General features: G+C 40.3%; 1 long non-coding RNA gene across 1 annotated transcript in view; it reads left to right on the forward strand.

Moving 5' to 3' along the window:
* LOC123280571 (uncharacterized) overlaps positions 1 to 17,812 on the forward strand; it is a 34,646-nt gene that overhangs the window by 13,397 nt on the left and 3,437 nt on the right. Inside the window, exon 2 of the long non-coding RNA XR_006519532.2 lies at positions 16,581 to 16,655. This is a non-coding gene — a long non-coding RNA (uncharacterized lncRNA). The remainder of the gene's footprint in view (positions 1 to 16,580; positions 16,656 to 17,812) is intronic.

A 17,812-nucleotide genomic window follows, 5' to 3' on the forward strand; every position in this document is an offset into this window, starting at 1 on the left:
CCAGAGTCTTGCTCTTAACCACTACATTGTGCTGCCTGTTGATGGAATGACCCAGGCCAGTCATAGTGATGGACAGAAAGAGGTGTGACATGTGACTCTAACTCTAGTGACTGGTGCTATGATGATGCTGCCATGAACTGAGATAAGGAATGGAAGTGGAAGGCAGGATTGGGGCATTATTGGATGTGTTCGATAGTTAGGAATCTATAAGAAATGTAGTACTTCAATTGGAAATGCAGATCTAGAGCACTGGAAAGAGAGAGCAAGCCTGAAGACTGGGGAGCCATTCACATTTAGGTGATAATTAAGTCCTGGTAAGTCTGCCCAGGGAAAGAGCATACACCAAATGGAAAGAAGTTCAAGGGAACATCCTGGTTTGAGCTTGATAAAGAAGATGGGACAAGGAAGGAAGCTAGGGTGTGGCCAGAGTGGGCAGCATGACAATTTGGAGAAAACAGTGTCAAAGAAGCCATAAAAAGATGAAAGTTTCATAAGGGAGGCAATGACCAACAATGTCAGATGTTACAGAGAAATTGAGTAGAGTGACTCCTAGGCCATTGGGCTTAGTATTAAAGAGTCATTAGTAACCTCAGTGAAAGTGGCTTCGATAGTATGGAGGGCTGCAGAAAGCTTAGCAGTGAACAGCATTTTGCTTTTGTGCATCCTAAATTGTGTTTATTCTGTGTACGTGTTGCAGGATGACCACAAGTGAGGATTTAATAGCATACTCAGCAATTTATCTAGAAATTCATAAGTGCTGAGTCTGAATACTTTATATTTATCACACATAATTCTAAGTTGGGGAACAGTTATACTTACCACAAAGTAACTGTTCTAAAGCTTAGAATTATGTGTGATAAATATAAAGTCAAAGTGTTGCTTGAGCAAATGAGACTGGTGATCATGCTGAAGGGTGAGGAACTGACCTGCAGAGGGATCAAATCTTAAGCTACACCTCCCACTGAAGCTGAATAAGCTAGGGCATCAAAGGAGTAAAAAGATCACGTTCCTAGTGCAGCCCAGGCTCGGAATTATATGGGGCCCAGGCCAGCTTTGAAAGATGATAGGCTTATAGACCTAATAGCGTTCAACAGAGGAGCTTCAGACAGTCCACGACCTCCGTAAAATTACATGCAAAACTTTGTGCATTTGAATATTTTTCTCGAGAAAGCGTCCACATTATTTCTCAAAAGTTTCCATACCCCAAAAATATTTAGAACAACAGCACCAGGGCACTAAGCACCCCCCTCAACAACAAAAAATGTTACCATAGAGCATTTACAAATGAAGTTTCAAACAGTTCAATTCAGTAATTTCTAGAAATATCTTTATTTTGACACAGTTTTGATTAAGTACACCTTGAGTTTTCTAAGGAGCAAGAAGGGTATTTTGCAAGTTACAGAAGAGTATTTAAATATTCACTCATTCATTCATTCATTCATTCAACAAATCCTTATTGAGCAGCTACTACTTACCAAGCACTGTTCTAGGCACTGTGCTAGATAGAACAGTGAACAAAACAAAGTCCTTGACCTCATGGAGATTTCAGTCAAATGGGAGGATGCAGACAATAAATAAATCAACTAGTATGCAATCACATAGTTGGGGATAAGTGTATGGAGAAAGACAAAGCAAAGTGAGAGATAAGAAGATTGCTGTATGATTTTATATAGGGTAGTCAGGAAAGGCCTTACTGATAAGGTGACTTTCAACCAGAGATGTGAAGGAAGGGAGGGAGAGAACTATGTAGATATAGGTTGACAATGGGGGTCTTGTTGAGGAGTAGGCTTCAAAGCAGAGGAATCAGCAAGTGCAAAGGCCCCAAGACTAGAATGTGCTGAGTGTGTTGGAGGAAGAGCAAGGATGCCAGTGTGGTTAAAAAGTGTTTCAGGGGGAGAGATAAAGTCAGCCAGGTAGTTGGAAGCCAAATCACCCAGGGCCTTGTAGGCCAAGGTGAAAACTTGGGCTCTGAGTGAATTGAAGCCTTTGGAAATTTTTGTTTTAGGGATTTTGTTTTCCTTTACATGTGGTAATAACCATCCTTCTTTTCTGTGCATTTATAAAACTTGTGGTAAAATATACAAAACATAAAATTTTAACCATGATTTAAATGTACAATTCACTGGCATTAAGTACATTCACAATGTTGTACAACCATCATTGCTACCTATTTCTAGAACTTTTTCATAATCCCAAATAGAAATTCTATACTCATTAAACAATAACTCTCCATTCCTTCCTCCCCCCACCCTCTGGTAACCTCTATTTTCTGTCTCTATGAATTTGCCTATTCTAGGTACCTTATATATGTGGAATCATACAATATTTGTCCTTCTGTATTTGGTTTATTTCCTTTAATATAATCTTTTCAAGGTTCATCCCTGTTGTAGCATGTATCAGCATTTCCTTCTTAAGTCTGAATAATATTCCATTGTTGCCACTTGTTAGTGGTAAATATACCATTTGTTAGTGGTAATCACTAACCATTTATATTATTTGCTAGTGCTAAACAAATACACCACATTTTGTTTTTCCACTCATCTGTTGATGGACATTTGGGTTGTTTCCACCTTTTGACTACTGTGAATAATGCTGCTATGAACATTGGTTTACAAGTATCTGCTTGAGTCTCTGCTTTAAATTCTTTGGGGCATATATCTAGCAGTGGAATTGCTGGATCATATGGTAATTCTATGTTTATCTTTTTGAGGAAATGGAAGTTTTTGAGTGACATCATCAATCGGATAAATCATATATATTTTTGCTGTGTGGAAAGTAGTCTTCGGAGAAGAAAAAGAAAAACCAAGGTAAATTAGTTTCCTAGGGCTATCATAACAAATTACCACAAACTGAGTGGCTGAAAACAACAGGAATTTAGTCTCTCACAGTTCTGGAGGCCAGAAGTCTGAAATCAAGGTTTCAGCAGCCTTATGTGTTCTCAAATGCTCTATCAAAAAATCTGTTCCATGCCTTTCTCCTAGCTTCTATTGTGGCTGGCAATTCTTGGCATTCCTTGGCTTGCAGCTGCATAACTCCAGTCTCTGCCCTCATCATCAAATGACATTCTCCCTGTGTGTCTCTGAATCTTCACAGGGCTGTTCTCCCTCCTTGCATCTGTTTTCTCTTCTTATAAGGACAATAGTCTTATTGGATTAGGACCCACCATAATTGAGTATGACTTCATCATAACTCAATTACATCTGCTAAGACCTACTTCCAAATAAGATCACATTCACAGGTACTGGGGGTTAGAATTTCGATGTATCTTTTTGGTAGGGACACAAGTCAGCCCACAACATATGAACACTGGTAAAGACAGTATTATAATAATCCAAGGAAGAAATGATGGTGATTTGGACCAGGCTAGTAGTGGAGCGATGAAAAGTGGTTAGAAATTGAGTATATTTTGAAGATAGAGTGAACAGAATTTACTGGTGGATTAGATGTGGGATGTGAGCAAAAGAGAGGCATCAAGTTTGACCCAAGGTCTTTTGCCTTTCGCTTTGTCCTCGGCTTAAGCTTTTCTTGGCTTCTGCCTTTTTCTTAGATTTGTTTACCAGCCTGCATATTGATACTGTGAGCAACCCAAAGCTATCCAATAAAATCTATTTCTGCTTAAGTTAACAAGAGTCAGATTTCCCTGTTCATGGGCAAGAACCCTGAATGGGTCATAGAGATTAAGAACTTCACCCATAGCTGTTGCCAAGAAAGTACTCAATAATCAGATACATGGAATGATTTTTATGAACGTCGGTCTGCCTTTCTCCCCAGCTACCCTAGGTCGTGGTCAATGGGCTTGTGGATCAAATGCTCATAGTGGCAGGGATGAAGGATACATAGGGGCTCAAAAATATTGCCTTCCCCTCTCCAAGGCTGATCTGACAACTGCTGATTGCTTAGCCTGCCAACAGAGACCAATACTGAGTCTCTAACATAATACCATATTTGGGGTGGGGGTAGACCAGTTAGATGCCTGGCAGCAGGTTGATTACCTTGATCTCTTTCCATCATAGGAGTTGGGGAGAGAGGAAGTAACTTATCCTCACTAGAGTAGGTAATTATTCTAGATATAGATTTGCCTTTTCTGCCAACGATGTTTTTGCCAGAAATACCGTGAGTGAACGTCTCTATTTACCATGACAGTGTCCCATTTAATAATTCTTCTACCAAAGAAGTCAGAGGAAGGGCAAATGTCTATAGATTTCACTGGTCTCACCGTGTATCCCATCACCTACAAGCACATGACCTTACAGAACGGTGTTATAACCTATTGAAGACTCAGTTATGGTACCAGTGAGGGGACACTACTCTCAGTAGTTGGAGTGCTATGCTATAGAATGAGATAATGCTCTAACCAATAACCAATATACGATACTGCTTCTCCCAGAGGTTATGAGTCTAGAAACCAAGGAGTGGATGGGTAGTACCATCTCTTATTACATATAAGAGCCAATCAGAAAGTTTTTGTATCTGTTTCTCATAATGCTTGCCTCTCTGGTGATTTAGAAGGCTTAAAACCCAGGGAAAGATTGCTTGCACCTGAAGACTCAACAATGGTTCCATTAAAGGGGAAGTTGAGAGAGCCATTTAGCTAATATGGGTCTTCATGTTGTTAAATCAACAAGTACAAGGGGGTTCCTGTATTGCTGGAGTGATTGGTCCTGATTTTCAAGGGGAAACAGAGTGTCCACTAAAAATGAACTAGATGAGTAGGAGGGGATCTAGAACTAAGGGGAACCTCCAGAGCACCCTCTTGTGCTGCTCTGCCCAGTAGCAAAAATTAATTAAAGATATACCAGCCCAACACAGGCAGGATCACCAAGGGTTCAGACCGCTTAGGATGGAAGTTTGGGTTTTCCCATCAGATAAAGTAGCAGGACTATCTGAGGTGCTGGTTGAAGGTAAAAAAAAAAAAAAAAAAAATGAGATGGGAGTGGAAGAAAGTTGTAAATACCAACTATGGCCCTGGGACCAGATGCAGAAATAAGGTCTCTACTAGCTGCCCCGTTTTCTTCCTTGCTTTGTCATGCATATAGTCAGGAATTTCCTTTGTTTACCCTTTCCTTTTTCTCTAGTATTTCATGGTACTCTGCTGGAGGTGGTGAACTTTATAAGTCAGACTTTATGTTATAGGATGTAAAAGTGGTATTGTGACCAAACTAGAAGAGGAATGAACATCCCCTTGGAGTCAGGAGTTCGTCTAGGGCTTTTCTGATTTCCCAGACAGCAGCCCACTCCTCCAGCCCTTCCAATGAATTTGTAAGCACCTAGTTCCTTGTATTCAGGTCTTCCTGCTTAAAATTGCTACAGTGGTTTTGTGTTATCTGTACTTAAGCTCTGACCGAAAAGCAAAACAAACCAGACAACACTGCAAAGAATGAAAAAATACAAGCTTTGTTTATTTTGTTATTGAATCCAAATGATTACGGAATCTTGGTTTAGATTATTTGTTTTGGTTCCTTAAAAGAGCTTTTGCCTTTTATTCAGGCTATAAAAATTGCTGCAGGCCATTATGTAGCTCACTTTGACATGCCTTTGTCTTTTATGAGTCCCACAGATGTCTTGATCAAAGAAGAAGAGTCGCTGTTTTCTGCCAACACTTCCATCTATAAAGTTGGAGAAATAACCTTTCCCAAATTGCAGCTAGCTCCTTAGGGACAGGAACCATTCCTATTTTATTCACTCTTAACAGCACTTAACACAGTAGACTCCACATAGTAATATAAATATCTTCTTAAGTATATGCTTCCCCCCCACCCCAGGAGTGATAAGCATGACAATTTTTGGATCAATGCAGATCCATCCTTGTTATAAAAACATGTTGTTAGAATCTAGGCTCTTTCCCCAACACTGGGGATGGCTGGAAACTTGAGCTAGAGTGAGAGACTTGTAAGCAAGGGGTGATATAGACTATCCAGAAAAGTGACAAGTCGGAAGATTCAGAGATTGGGGGTCTTGTTATCAAATGTACCAAGAGTCCTCCTGGGGTACGTAAGAGCCTTTTGGTATTCTGTTCGCTTGCAAACACAGCCAATCAAAAAATTCCCAACCTCAAGGATGTTTGATTTTAATTTTAGGTTTTTTCCTTAATCATCAAATGAATACACACTAGTTGTAGAGAATTTAGAAAACATCAAAAAGTGTAAAAGAAGTAGAAAAAATAGACCCCCATCTCATCACCCAGGAGAAACTGCTATCGACATTTGGGCATATTAGCTTTGTCTTTTTAAATTAACATAGTTGAGAGGTTAGAGAAAGTGAGAGGTTGGAGCAGAAATGTATTCCTCTCTTGTAAGTCTTTAGTGTTCCTGATATGAGGGTACCAGTCTCTGAGGCAAGATCCCCCTCTTCACAAGACACCTCCACAAGCTGCCAAAAACCTCTGACTTGGCAATTAAAACAAAGATATGTTTTGTGCTGATTCTGAGGGAAGGAGTTCCTCTTTTTTAGTGACAGATTGATGTTAAGAAAAACCAGTTAGGGAAGCCCAGCTTGTCCTTCCCACCAGTGCATCCCATTTCACTTCTTTCCAGCTGTCTTCCGAGAGCCTGATCTGCGTAGAAGGGGTGGGGAAGGGGGCCACGAAAAGAATCACATCTGGGGAGACAGGGAGAAGGGTGTGTCTGTGGAAAGTGGAGTATGTCAGCGTGACTGGGAGCACATAAGGAGTGTAGATTTGGGTGTACATTGCTAGGTGTATTTTGAAGATAATTCCTAAAATCTCCTGCTAGTGAATGTCCAGGAAAAAGCAAAGAATGGGGGAGGAGACATCAAGCAGAAGACTGCCTACTTAAGAAAAACATTCATAGGGGCTGGCCCCATGGCTGAGTGGTTAAGTTCGCGCGCTCTGCTGCAGAGGCCCAGTGTTTTGTTGGTTCGAATCCTGGGCGCGGACATGGCACCGCTCATCAAACCACGCTGAGGCAGCGTCCCACATGCCACAACTAGAAGGACTCACAACGAAGAATATACAACTATGTACTGGGGGGCTTTGTGGAGAAAAAAAAAATTTTAAATCTTAAAAAAAGAAAAACATTAATCATTTCCTGCTCCTGCTCTCTGTATATCTCTGAAAGCTGGTCTATGAAGACAGTCTTAAAAATAAAAGAGCAAACAACTTTCATCTGTTCACTTCCTGAAATCCTGAAATGGACCACACAGCCCCAGGCAAAGTGTGCACTAAAATGTACGTTGATTTTTCTGTCTGCACGTGAACTGGAGGTTTGGGTCTTACTCGATGATATAGCCCCTGAAACACATTGGGACAGATTCTCAGTGGTGACTTCAGTGCTGAACTGGAGGTTAACTTCTGGATTATTTCATTTCAAACCTAAATAATTCAGTGATCTATGTTGGCTAATGCTTTCTTTTCATACTCCCCTAGAAAAAAATTTGTTGACTCCATCTCCAAAATTTCTCTTGAATCTGTTCACTTCTTCCTTAGTCCATAGCACCAGTCACTATATTCTCACACCTTAACTGTAATAATAGCTTCCTAGCTGGTGTCCCCCATAAATCCCATCACGTCTTTCTCCTGCTTAAAATCTTTCATTGCTTCCCATGGTTCACATAGTAGAATCCAGAATCCTTACCATGGCCATGCAGCATCTGTCCTTGCTCTCTCTCTCCTTCGTCTACTCTCACCTTCCTCCTAATTCACTGTGCTCTTGCTCCATGTCTTTCTTCAGTTTCTTTGAGGCACCAAGCGCTTTTCTACCTCAGAGCCTTCCCATGTGCTATTCTCTCTCTCTCTTTTTTTTTTATTTTTGGTGAGGAAGATTGGCCCTGAGCTAACATCTGTTGCCAATACTCCTCTTTTTGCCTGTGGAAAATTGTCACTGAGCTAACATCTGTGGCAATCCTCCTCTATTTTGTATTTGGGATGCCTCCACAGCATGGCTTGACAAGTGGTGTGTATGTGCATGCCCAGGATCCTAACCCATGAACCCTGGGCTGCCTAAGCATAGTGCACAAACTTAACGACAACACCACTGAGCTGACCCCTCATGTGCTATTCTTCTGCTTGAGATATTCTTCTCCTCCCTTCTCACTCATCCTTTAAACTTCAGCTTAAACATCATTGACCATCCATGCCCAATCTAACTTAGGTTCTCTCTATAATATAATACCTGGCACCCTATATGCTTCCTTTACAGTTCTTATTAAAATTTGTAAACATATGCTTATTTGTAAGATTGTGAAGGTCTGGGCCCCCCAACAGATGGTAGACTCTAAGAAGATAGAGATTATGTCTGTTTTGCTTCTACTGTATCCCCTAGTGCCTGGCACAGTACCTGACACATATTAGTGCTCAGTACTTCTTGAATGGATGATTGAAATCATCTGAATTTGAAGAGTTTAAAATAATAACTGCCAAAAAGATCATTTTGTCTGTTTTCTGCTACTGCAGGACGCATAAGAAACACTCAGAAAATATTTGTTAATTGATTAGCCAACTTTAGATTGATAGTTTGGTTGGCAGGAAAGGTATCACACCTGGAGGGGTAGGTTAGGATCAAAGACACCCAGGTGTAATTACAGTCAACCCTTTTCTTACTGTGGTGAAAGTGAAAACTGTCATACTGAGGATTAGGTACAAACATTTATAATTACTTTAATGACAGGGCCTCTTACAGGAAAAAGAAATCAAGACATACTATTGCTGAACATTACTGGGCATGGTTGTGTTACGTGCATGAGAGGCTATGATTGGCTACAAGGGGCTGTGGACTGAAATCAACCATCTCGCTGGATTCAGAGGGCTTGGAAAGAGAAGGCGAGTAGACCAAATGTGAAGTGTGTGGAGAAAGCCCTTTCTAATAGGACAGAAGACAATATTTCAAATCTTGAGCAGCAGATCCAGGAGACAGCCTAACCCAGCAGGTATCGATGATACGCATCATGCTGTGGATAAATTTCTGTATAAAATTAATTAAAATATATACCATAGGAAGCCATAGTCTTGGCTTGAGAAGCTAATCTGCATTCACCCTAGGATTCCTGTTGACATTTTTGGGCATGTCTGGCTATAGTAGAGGTTTTATTTGTACCAAGGGGCACCATAACAACCATCAGACCAAGGGAAGAGCAGCAAGGCTCACAAATTTGGTTCAAGGACTCTGGTTCAAGGTCAGTGTCAATGAGAGGGATGATTAAGTCCCAAACAGCATATGTCATCTTGGTTGTCCTCCAGCCCAGCTGAGCCTAGGGAGCAGGACCTGCAGAAGAGTGGACAAAAGCAAAGCATAAGGTAGAGCAGTCTACAAACCATCGGGGGGGTACGGGTGGAGGGTCAGGTCACAATGTGGAATGTGTGAGGACTAGGAATGGTCACAGTAGACCAACCCATAGCTGGATCATAGCAGGTGCAGAAGACACGAGTCTGCAGTGGCATCAAGGAGACGCTGGCACTTTCAGTGAGCATTGTCCCTCTGGTGTTTCTTTACAGGTTTGGAAGCATTTGCAGTAGTATATTGACCTTGGTGGCAGCATGAGAGCCATCACTGTAACAAACCAAAACAGGAGAGGAGAAAAGTGTGTGGAAACAAAGAGTATAGTTCATGACCCCGAGGGGCACTCCTGGGCACTTTGAGAGCTACTTGGAAAGAATTTATTATGGGTTGAATTGTGTCCCCCAAAAAGATATGTTGGAGTACTAACCCACAGTACCTCAGAATGTGACCTTCTTGGAAATAGGGTCATTGCAGATGTAGTCAAGTTAAGATATGGTCCTTAGGGTGGGCTCTAATCCAATGTGACTGGTGTGCTTATAAGAAAAGGAAAACTCCAAGCGAAGACAGAGACATACCAAGACAACACCAGGTGATGAGAGAAGTAGAGAGTGGAAGGCTCCTGCTGCAAGCCAAGGAATGCCAAGGATTGACCACAACCCCGGAAACTAGAAAGAGGCAAGGAAGGATTCTCTTCTACAGGTTTCAGAGGGAACACGGCCCTGCTGACACCTTGATTTTGGACTTCTAGCATCCAGAACTGTGAGACAATAAATTTCTGTTGTTTTAAGTGCCTCCATTGGTGGTACTTTGTTACAGCAGCCCTAGGAAACGAATACAGAATTTGAGGAGCGGAATTTTACAGAGTAGGACAGAGCCAAAGAAACATTGTTTCATTGCTGTTATCTGACCCTAATTCTTCCCATAGATTTGTGAGGCCAGAGAAATACAGTTGATATAAAACAATCATGCCAAACAGCTAAAGTTTTATTTGCTGACTTGAATTTAGTCAATGTGCCACAGTCTAGTACACTTCATGCAACTTTAAGAACTGCCTGTATCTAATTAAATGAGAGAATGTAGTTAAAGCTCTTAAAATAGCATCTGGCACCTAGTAAACTTTCATAAATGTTAGATAGGATCATTATTTTCATCATCTCATTATCCTGATCCTAAGGCTGCTCATGTCTCTTTTGCCTCAGAGAACTGCTGAAAAAAACCTCACAGCTGAGCAGTCGGCTGCCACTAAAAATTAAACGTCACCAAATTCACCAGAGTCCTCTACCCTGCCTTGGTTTCCCTATTAAATGCTCTCTCCCATTCTCTACAACCTGTATTTCAAACCATGCTTCCCCACATCTCTAGCACCCTTCGTTTCTCCTCAACTCTCACCACTGAACCCATCAACCCACATGAACCCACAGCTGTCCTAGATTTCTCCCTGTCATTTGGGCATGAGAAGTACCCTGGTTTCTTTCTAGTCCAGGTGGTTGTTCTTCTTTGTTCTTTCCTCTTCCTCATTCACACTTTCAACCCATAACCAAGTGTTGTTAATTCTACCTCTTTAGATATTTTGCCAATCCACACACTTTGGCTTATCTCCATGGCCACCAGCTTGGCTCAGACAAGTTGATTGTGTCACTGCCCTGCCTAAATTCCTTCAATGACTTCCTACTGCTCTACAGCTCAGGAAAGTCCTTCACATGTTTACAAAACCTCTCCCTACCCCAGCCAGTCTTAATCCAAGCCTATCCTTTTTCCTAACCTCACCTCTTGCTCTGTACTTCTTACACGCTAACGCTAGGCTAGAGAGTAACTCAAAATACCTTTACGTCCTTGTTAAAATAGCTAACGCTTATATATCGCTTACTATGTGCTGGGCATATGTGTGGCAACTCCTTTGTCAGGACAACAAAACTATAAGCTTGGTGCTGTTGCTATCCTCATTTAAAGATAAGGATATGGAGGCACAGAAATTAAGCGGCTTGTCCAAAGTTACAAGGAAAGTAAGTGGCAAGCCAGGATTTGAACCAGGAACATCGGCTGTGCAGTCTACACCACTGTGCCATGCTCTGACCTTGTTCTCAATCCTTCAGACCCTTCCCTCAGCCTCAGCATTCCCTCTCACTCTCTTACTTTGGCTGATGCCTACAACTCCTTCACGTCTCAGGGTCAACGTCCCTTCGTCAGGGTCAGACCTCCTTGCTCTATGTCCTTAGGTCTTCCTATCCTGCCCTTATTGTTATTATTTAGCATCTGTCTCCTCTGCTAGACTATATATTCTCTGAGGACAAGGAACAAGTCTGCTTTATTCACATTATACCCTCACTGCTTAGCTAACATGTGACATACGGTAGGTGCTCATTAAGTATTTCTTGACTGAATAAAGGAATGCTCAGTTACTAATCACCTTAAAGAGCTTCTATGTATATAGAACACATAACACAGTGCCTGGCATATAGCATGCACTTGATAAATATTTATTTGATACTGTGTTCGGCAAATGGCAAGGAGTCTGGTTTGACTGGTGTCAAGGGTGTGAAGAGAGGTTTTGGCAAGTGGTTCAAGTCTGTTTGATGAGCTAAAGGAGGAGAGCCTTGCATGATGGAAGAGATTAGCAGCAGTATGTAATCTTCCAAGGCAAATATTAGCATTTCAAAATCCCTCCTTCCCAGCCCAAGATGGTTTTGGATTTTTCCTTTAACCGCATCATCTAATTTTTTTATAGCAGACTTCAGCAAAGTGTAATTGGTGTGCTCAGGGTACCCTGGCCTGATCAGACGCATGCACTAATGAATGACCCAGGTGAAAACAAAGATCTACTGTGCATGCGTTCTGTGTAAGACAAACAGCTACCTCTTGCCTACTTGCAAAAGGTCTATCTAAAATTCTAATCTCTATGAGCACAATTGAAGATTTCCTATTCCTATCTCCTTTGGAAAAAGTAAATAATTTATTATCCTCCAAAGGCTTCCTGGAACGCTGGGTTAATCCCTTTAAAAGGATACATCTGGACACGCTAACTTCATTACAATTCTAGACTTGAATGCTACCAGGTATATTTTTTTTCCTCCCCAAACTGAGTGGTGCCAGGGAGTCTAGAGGCAGCAGTCAGCAGGTCAGGTTCAAATCATTGTCTCTTTGAGGCTGTGTTTTGGTAGCCGCAGCAATAGCAGGCTCAGCCTTCAAGGAGCAGTAAACTTCTTGTCACCCTTGAGTGACCCTCAAGGGGAAAACTGGAAAGAGAAGGGGGTGACTTCCAGGGAAAACAGCTGATCCACTACCTGTAAAAACATGCACCTAACTGGCCTGACATGAGAGTCCCTGGGGAAGGGCTTTGGTAAACCAGAGGAATTGCCAACATGTGGAGTCACGCCTCTGTGCTCTGCGCATGCCAGCACCGTAAAAGCTGGCGCTATCTGTCAGAAACCACCAGCATTAGAAAGCCGCTTTATTCCAAACCGTTTTGTTAAATCAAATCCCCATCAACTACGAGGTGGTGATTGTACAGAACTCTTGTCAGAGGATCAGCGTCTTTGGCCCCATTTTCACACCACAGGAGACATCTATCCTTTTACAACATTCTGGTCTATGGCTAGCTCTTAATTATCTTTGCCGCCAAGAACCAGTTAATGAAGGGATATTTCGTGGCCTTTGGCAGAAACCTCAGACTCAGCAACCGAGGAACTGAAAGCCCTGACCTCAAGGCAATCTCCACGCCAGCCTCCTGCCTGATGCATATTTCAAAGGTTTCCAGGTTTTAAGGCACGGATTACCTTTGCAAATGAAAAATTGAACAAGCAAAAGCATTTAGTGGCATGTTATTACAGTTCCAATGATTTTGAAAAGGCTGCTTGGTTTAACCAGAGGCAGAATTTCAAACGAACAAAGAAATAAATATCCATTTTTAAAAAATTACGTTCTGTTTATTCTACCAGGATTTAAAATTTAGTATATATTGATCCTCACCTAAGGTTTTTGCCATTATAACATGCATATATGAACCTACTGAAAAAATTACGCATTTAATAAAATATTTACTAGCTTCACGGGCATTCAATATCCAGCCACCCCCAAAATAGGTTGGTTGTTTATCTAAACAGGATCTTGCACGGTAAGGCAATTTTAAACTCTGCTCAAAAGGTAGTCTTGTTCTTTCAAATATTTCAAACTTTTCTTTTATAAGAAGAATGATTAAAACAAAGTAAAAGAACTCAGAGCTGTCTTCACCACCAGATAGCATTTAGTCATGACCTGCCAAGTATGTGGCATTTTACTAGAGGCCATTCACCTAAATACATTTGTTGTATACCTATGATGTACCAGGTACTTCCTAAAATGAAAAGATTACAAACACACAGTCTTTGCTCTCAAATAGTTCAAATCTAGGAGAAACAGATAATTACAACACAATGTGGTAAAGATTATGCGAGCACAAAGCACTTTAGCTGTACTAGATGTACAATGTATAAACAAAGGAATTAATGAAGGAATGAGTAAGCATGGATATTTATGGAATATAATAAATTCAACACAGAAGGCAGGAAATAAGTGTATAGTATTCAGCAAAAAAGAGAGCATGGAATATTTTTAAATGAAAAAAGTTTCAGGAAGATTCTAAAGATTAAAAATTTTAGCTGTTGGGTTACAAAAGAAATGAGAATTCCTACCTTCAATTTATTTACTGATTGGTAAAACTGGACTTAAACACAAAACACATGATAGCAAAGAGCTACGCTGTGTAATGTAGGAAAAGTAAGAGAGAGAGGAATCGGATTGTTACATAATGGTGTGATTACTCAAACTCTCATTTCGGATTTATGACAGTCTATATCCAATTATCATGACATACCTATGTTAATTTCTCCATTTTTACTGGAATTAACCACAGTATAAGACACTCCAAGTGAAGGTACTGGAAAGTAGTATAAGGTAAATTGGGGCCAATTCTCCTGCTTTGGGCCTTCCAAGTGCAGCATAATGTCTATTTTCACTACAAAGGGAACAAAACACTCATTTGTCACTCCCTCAGAAGAAAAGATAAAAATTTTATCCATCAAACAAAACTTTTCAAGGACTTCTATGGGCTCAAACTCAGTCCCAGGAAAAAGCAAGAAACTGAAAGTAAGTGTGTGCCCAAAAGTGTGGTAAATTTTTGGACTACAGAGGCAGTACGTTGTAATAGATTTGATGTTGAGGAAGTGTGTTCCAACCTTCTTATTATTTTGCCATATGACCTTAGTCGTCATTGTCTCATCGTTAAAAACACAGATAATAATTCATGCTCTCCCTATTTGATGAGAACGCATGCTTCTTAAATAAAGTAACATGTCTGAAATGCTTGAAAACATTGTGAAAATATAAAAATCCCGTATTAGATTTATTGCACATTTGAATGATAAAGTTACAATAGAATGGTATTTTTCATCTACAAAGGAAGAAATACTGTTATTATAGGGAAATAAAAGCATATTATAATGTATGAAATCTCCTCTAACAACCTATGCAATAATAGGAATGAAGTAATAGAATTATTACAATTTCTCTATTTCAGGTGCATCTATTTCTAGTTCCAGGGCGGTTTGTTTCTGCGTTCTTCTTCTTCCTTTCCTTTTTCTTTGCTAACCCTTTCATCATATCTTCATAAAAATTTCTAAGGCTAATTCTTGGTTTTTCTTTTAAAATATTATGTTGATTATCAAATCTTAATTGAAAAGCTGAATGAAAAAGATCATAAACCTATTCTTTCCTCTAACATAGTCTAGCCTAGGTTCTGCCAAGAACATCTAGATGCTGTTAAAAATAGCACATTTCTTTATTTGGACTCAATCAACTTGTACTTCCATGCACCTGTCGAAATGTTAAATAATAAATTGTTATCTCTGAATAGATTCTTCCATGCCCAAGAGACAGTCAAAAAACGTGTTTTAAATGAGTCGTTTAACCGGAATAATTTCCCTTTGGATTACTAGAGTCATTAGAGGAAAAAAAAAATATAAAACCATGTGAGTAATTTTCCATGTGTCTAGGGTTCAATATCTGAAATGTTTCATAGGCCTTCTGCATCACAAGGCAGTTTATTTAAAAATACAGGCACATGCTCTTCTCTGCTTCTGTGTGTCCTTCCTCTTTAGCAGCTGAAGACAGGCTCACCAATGATGAACAGAGTGTCAGCCAACACCCCTTGTGCCTCTGTGTCATCATTCTGAGCTGGGAAGGAGCACGTCTGAAAAAGCCGGGCAGAGAACCCTTCCTCCTCCTCCTTATCATCACCCTAACCTTGTAACAGCAACAACAACAATAACAAAAATTATGAACAACAATCAAACCAGCATGTGCACAGTGCAAAGGTACAACTTCTCTGGCTGTGTAGAGCTACCGCCAAATAGCTACCCACGCCTTTGCTGCTGTTACTGGGGAAAAAAGGGAATGTTGGTTTGCCTCAAAGAAGGGGGAGGAAGATGTGGAGGCGAAGGAGAGGAGGAGGCAGAACCCTGTCTTTGAGAGGAGTATTCCAACTGAGAAAATCATTTCTCACCCTCAGTAAGGAGCAGGTGAAACACAGAAACAGATAGGACAGCATGTTGTTTGTGACCCTTCCCAGAAATTGCAAGATTAGGACACTCATCAGGCGAGGCAGTGCCCTGCATGGAGATCTCAAGCTTTGATTTTTTGGTTAAAGGAAACATTTCAGAATAACGTATAGCCAACATTCCCACCATTAGCCTGTCTTGCTATTGTATATTGCACAGATGCTCTGCGAGGGAAATTTGATCAATGTATTAGATTCCTGGCAGAAAGATGCTATCAGACAATGCATGTATTCCTTGACATAGCTCAATTTCCATCTATTGATTTTCCTCTCATGGAAGTGCACATGCACGTACTAAGAGCGCTTACAGAAGATGGGGGTTGGGCAGGCATTTATTCAAGAACAGACAGCTCTGCCATTCCCCAAGTGCGTTCAAAATACCCTCTGGCTTGGTGACTTAATATTTGGATGATCTATACAAACTCCTCACATCAGGATTAAACGGATGGCTGATGAGCAAAAACATTATCCCTATGCTCACTCTTTGAAGGCTAAGAACAATATCAGCTTCTTCAGAAAATGTGGCCCTCTTGGAATCCTGTTCCAGGCTTACTTCCTGAAGCCCTATCTTCCTAACTCAGCTGAATTAATTCTGTATTACTTGATCACAGTCTTCTTGCCTAATACCCGGAGGCATGTTAACACTTCCCTTACATCTCCATTGATCTTCCCCTGTTTCTGTCAGTCTCTTTCTGACTTGAACCGTTGTGGCAGTATTTAAGCTGCCCATCAAATATTTCCCGCTCTTCATCTTCCAGGCTTGGGCTCGGATTATACTTCCTGGTCCCTCTGTGGTTAGCTGGAGCCGTGTGACCCGTGCTGACCAATGAGTGGTGAGTAGAAGTAATCCATATCATTTCCAGGTTGAGCTTTTAAGTGTCTATGGGAGATCTTCCGGAGGGAAATATTGATAACTAGACTTCATAAAAATTAAGAACTTCAATATGACGAAAGATATCGTTAACAAAATTAGAAGGCAAGAACCAAACTAAGAGAAAATGTTTTCAAAATATATGACAAAAGGTTAGTAACCATACATAGAGTCTACAAACCAATAGAAAAGTGTGACTCAGATATAAAGAGGCAATTCACAGTAGGAGAAATATAGGTAGCCAATAAACACATCAAAAGATATTTATTAACCTCAGTTGTAATTAGGGAAATACAAATTACAGCAACAATATGCCATTCTTATCTGTGAGACAGACAAAATTAAAACTAAAAACTCAAATAGCTTAATAATTTTCAGAATTGGCAAGGGTGTGGAGAAAATAGACATTCTTATCCCTGTGGTATAACCTAATTGGAGGGCAATTAGCAATATCTTTCAAAATTATAAAAATGAGTATTTTGACCCCAAAATTCTATTTCTAGGAACCTAACCTACAGAAATATTTGCGTATAATGTTAACAACATTCATTGAACACATGCCATGTGTCAAGACTTAGCTGCTTTATTTATATTAATTATTTACCCTGGGAGGTAAGTTCCACTTTTATCTCATCTTACAGATAAGAAAACAGGGGCAGAAAGACTAAGCAACTTGCTTAAGTTAATGCAACTAGTAAGTGGCAGTGCAGGGATTCAGACACCAAGTGCTCTCTTCTGCGTGACACAGTGGACACTATGCTCTCTCTCAAAGAAATATGTACAGAGATAAGAATTGCACCACTATTTGTAATTAAAAGTGAATAAAACATAAATGTTCATCAATAGGAGAAATGGTTATATGGTAAACTCAAATTATAGAATATTATGCAGTAATTCAAAAGAATGAACCTGAGAGAATTGAAAATGTTTAGTCACACAAAAACATGTAGAATGTTCATAGTAGCATTATTCATGATAGCCAAAAAGTGGAAACAACCCCATTGGCCATCAACTGATGAATGGATAGACAAAATGTAGTCTATCCATGCAATGGAATATTATTCATCCTTAACAAGGAATGAGCACATGCTGCAACATGAACGAACCTTGAAAACCTTA

The sequence above is a fragment of the Equus asinus genome, chromosome 25, assembly GCF_041296235.1.
Source record: "Equus asinus isolate D_3611 breed Donkey chromosome 25, EquAss-T2T_v2, whole genome shotgun sequence".
NCBI classification, from domain to species: Eukaryota; Metazoa; Chordata; class Mammalia; order Perissodactyla; family Equidae; genus Equus; species Equus asinus.